The sequence below is a fragment of the Frankliniella occidentalis genome, unplaced genomic scaffold (assembly GCF_000697945.3).
Source record: "Frankliniella occidentalis isolate FOCC.00 unplaced genomic scaffold, Focc_3.1 Scaffold201, whole genome shotgun sequence".
NCBI lineage: Eukaryota > Metazoa > Arthropoda > Insecta > Thysanoptera > Thripidae > Frankliniella > Frankliniella occidentalis.
The window spans coordinates 37,317-41,825 of record NW_026267327.1 but is presented as its reverse complement, the minus strand read 5'-3'; positions in this window follow the sequence as shown (position 1 = coordinate 41,825).

Here is a 4,509-nt window from a genome sequence, read left to right as displayed (position 1 = left end):
CACCGAAATAATCTAATTATCCAAGCCCGGCCTGCCCTATAAAAGCGCTCTGTCAATAAATAATTTTTTGAATCTCCCGCCGCCGCTGCCGGTGGGTCCCGCTAATTAATGCCGAGGCGGTTTACCGCGAGGATTGGTAAACACAACCCCCCGACCGGATTTGTATTTCCCGCCCCGACATCCTGTAGTCGCAGAAAATACTGCCCTACCGCTCGACTTTATCGGGCGCCAAAATATGGATAAGAAGCCTTGAAGATGCCATCGATGATTAAAATTACACACGCAAACACGAAAGGCACGCACGGATGTAGCAATAAGGTATTTGGCCACCCCGTTATCATCCAACCCCTCCGGCTTTTGAAGCTACTTTGCATGCGTCGTCGTGTGTGCGAGTGGATGTGGGAGGTAAAATTATTTTACTACGAGCCGATACTCCCCTTTAGAGTTCATCCCCTTTGTCGCAGTTTTTTTCTACGTTTTTTTTCGCCAAGTGATGCGTGGTGCCCCGCTCAACTCTGTGTGTGTGTGCCCGCGCGCCCGCCTCCTTAACATGATCAATCTTCGTTGTACCGGGGTGAGGGCCCAGGCCGCCGCACACGGGGAAGATCAAAGCATCGCCCTTCTTTATCACTGCCTGGCTTTTCGTTAACGTCATACGGCTCAGGCCGGTCCTTAAACGGCCAAACTCTTTGATATCGGGAAAGGATTATCAGAGAGCAGAGCAACGAGAGGGTGAGAGGGAGAGAAAGGGGGAAGGGTAGAGGGTGAAGGGGGGAGAGCCGAGCAGGAAAAGGGCGTAATAGATAGAGAGGGGAGCGCGTTTGTCCTCGATGCGGGAGGTCTACACACACAGACGCAGACGGCCGTGAACCGGAAGTGGAAGGGGGTAGAGGAAAACCCAACAGTCCAGAGGAAGAAAAAACATAAAAGAACAAAATTCAAAGGGTAGGCTGCACCGAGAACCCAAGTATGCGAATCTCGAACACTTGTAGGTGTGAACGCCATTCGTACACACACATGGAGGAACAAATGTAATAATTTTAAAGGAAAATTCACGTGTGAATGGCCACAAGCCTACAAGTGGCTTCATACACACACACTTGTGTTTCCCGTGAGCAAAACCTATGCGCTGATCAGCCGGTTTTTAAATAAGTTGGTGCGATATTCACTCTCTCACTGATTGAGACCATGGTGTGGTGTGGGACCTACTCACTCGGGCCCCTTTCAACAAGCGCGCTGGGAAATTTATGACGTCAATAAATCGATATAAGCCACGCCTAGCGGGAGAAGACTATAGTGCACTATCTCTGTCTCTCTCGCACTCTTTATTGCGCGAGGGATGTTCAAATCTCGGTGCGTCCCTCTCTCCCTCTCACACAAATCATGGCGACTTTGACAGTCGAGGATATGCATAAGTAGCTACATCTTCGGCGAATAAAACTCCTCGTCGCCTCACGCACAGCCAAAGCAGCAGCAGTGGCAGAGAGCACCGTGGTGCAGGCAAAGGCTGGCAGGAAAGACAGCTATAACGTCTACGCACGACGCACAGACAACTGACTCTCTTCTTGCATTTCTTTGTACTTCATCGGGGGTTTTCTTTGAACCACAAAGGGTATCATTTTTATTAATTTTTCATCATATTCTTTTGTTCCAGCTCTTGAGAATTTGATGTGAAAGGTCTTAATAATCTCCTGCAGGGTACGAATCCAACCCCCTTTTCACGGCAATACCAAAGTAATACCTACTTTTTCAGGGATTGAAAAACCCATTGTTTCAGAAGTTTATTGCAACGAATGCAATGCACCCATCACCCATATTTGAGCGCACGAAGGAGGAGAATCCTCGCAGCCAATTTCTCGACTCTACATCCTACTTCAGAGAGAGAGAGAGAGAGAGAGAGAGAGAGAGAGAGTCATCTTGTTGCTATTCCCGGCGTACAGGCCCGCTGTCATTAGTCATCCTCATTGACACGTCGTCTGCTCCGTTTGCTTTGAGGAGATTCAGTCGTTCACAAGGAGGGAGGGAGCGTAGATGGGCAAAGCAAGGGCGCCACACGGATGGCATGCAAGGAGGTGATTTCAAATCACAAGGAGTACACAGCTAGATGTGACGAGCTTTCTCACCAAAAAGAAATAGAACACATGAAAAAACAAACACGGGAACGTTGGACAATAAACGGATTGAAAAAACACCTTTTATAGTGAAAATAATAATTTGGAGTGTGCCCTGTGTTATTTATTCTCTCTGCTTCGTGTCAGAAAGTTTGGCTCCAAATGCGAGCGGAGCGGTGTGCCCAATGGAGAACGTTCGTAGTATGTGATAATGACTGGAGGGGGGGGGGAGAGAGAGAGAGAGAGAGAGAGAGACGAGTCAATGCATTCGCGCTGTAAGATAGGGGGAAACGGAAATGCCAAATACGAGAGAGGATGACGGAGAAGGAAGAATGAAAGGGGGGAGGGGAAGGGGGGGGAGGAGGATGCCGGGGAGAAAGGGGCGAGGTTATATCCCGACTGACAGTTATTACGAATGTCATGGAATCCATTCGTTGCGCGGTGACTGTCAGTCTGTCTTTCTCTCGCTCGCTCGCACGTCAAGCAACGCTCTCTCTATCTGCCCCGTTCTCTCTCTCTCTCTCACTCCCTCTCTCTCTCTCTCTCTCGCTCTCGCATTCTCCGTACCGCCCCTGCCGTCCGTAATGTGCCGCGCCCGTTCCGTTTTTGCGGATCCTGACGTCTGATAGTTCCATGGGATGCAGGCCCAGACCAAGCACCGAACAGACGGGAGCAAGTTCGGGAATACAGAGCTGGGTGATGTGCCGTCGAGCCACGCTAGAGGCCCCAGCCCCAGGCATACAATGGAAAAGTAACATTAAATTTGTTGATTATTAAAATTAATAAGGAAACACATACACTGAAAACCCAATTGAGGGAATGGTGATGGTGGACATCTAGGTGAGCTAAAAAGAAGCTGGAAATAATTTCACCCGAGGTGATCTACTTTGTTTTGAATGGTTTTGTAACACAACTATGTCTATGGTACTCTCTCGCTGCTTGCTTCCAGACCCATCTCATGTTTGTCATTCTTCCAACTCTGTCCCCCTCTTTTCGCCCCTCCTCTACTCTCTGCACATTACAATACTTCAAACAGGGCGGATGGTCGTAAAAGCGTCCCTCTTAGCGCTGGTGAGGTAAATGAAGATGAACGAATGCAAAATAAAGGTCGTCGCCTGCAGCAGTGGCAGGCGACGGGGAGGGAGGCAAGCGGCAGAACGCAGCCGTTTACACTGATAAACAGAGTGTTCAACGGGTAAACACTTGCAAGTAGTATTGTTCAAGGCGGTCCTTTGTGCCATGTGCCTTATCGTATCCGCCACTCGATTTTCAGATGCGTGAAGATGGAATAAGTCATGGCGAGTCATGCCGAATGATACTGAAGGCAGTAGTAGAGTAAGTATGCGGGTTGTACATATGACTCCTCGTGGGTCTTTCCGCTGGAAGCAATCGAAGCCCCGCTACCCACAAAAGCTCTCGGCACCCGGCACCCCTTCAGTCCCGGCGAGCAGCACGCGCAGGGCAGCATCAGCAGCAGCAGTACTCCCCGAGGGCCCGCCCGCCCCGCCCCGCCTTGCCGCTGTTGCCGCCGCTACTGTGACTTCCTTGCATATTTTAATTACGCCACTAATAACAAAGACAACACAATGACCCTCCGACTTGGCCCCCCTGCCGCTGCGCCACACCACTCCGCCGACGCGATATGCTACGCCACGCCACGCTACGCCACGCCACGCTACGCCACGCCACGCTACGCCACGCCACGCGCACGCGGAGATGCCCCGAGTTACCCCAGAAGAGTTACTGCTCCAGGAATTACTGCCGGCTCGGCTAGGCGACTTACTTTCAAGTGACTCAACCTACACAGCATCGCCGGGAGCGGCGGGGCGAGGTTGTCGTCCCTTTGTAACACGACGAACCGGGACCACGTCGCGATGCGACACGCGCGCCAACGTCCTGCGTGAATTCTTCTCTCTCGTTCTTTTATTTTGAACGTTTTGCTCAGTATGAGTGAGAGGTCAGTGTGAAGAAAAGGCCGCATACAGGGCAAAACAGAAGGAGAATTAACAGTCTGGCAAAACAGCGGGGCGACTGACCCTGCTGCACTAGTCACAGTGGTGTCTACGACGATATCTAATATTGGAAGTGGATCATCTAGTGAAGGGTGAACACTCACCAGGTGCAACCCTATAGCGTGCCGGCCCTAAACTCTCAGTGTGAATATTTTTCGGACAAAAATCCCCCGTCATGGGCTGCCGGCCTATCCGTCACGTAATCTTTTTTTCGCCCCTGCTTCCCGTCATCTATCCGGCCCCCCTTTTTTTCTCTCCTCTGAGCCCACCGCTATGCCGGCCGGGTAGGCGGCAAGCGGCGTAAGCGACTTGACCCAAATCAGTCAAACGAAATCCCTGCAGAATGACAGGGCCTCAAACGAACAGCCCCCCCCCCCCCTCCTTTT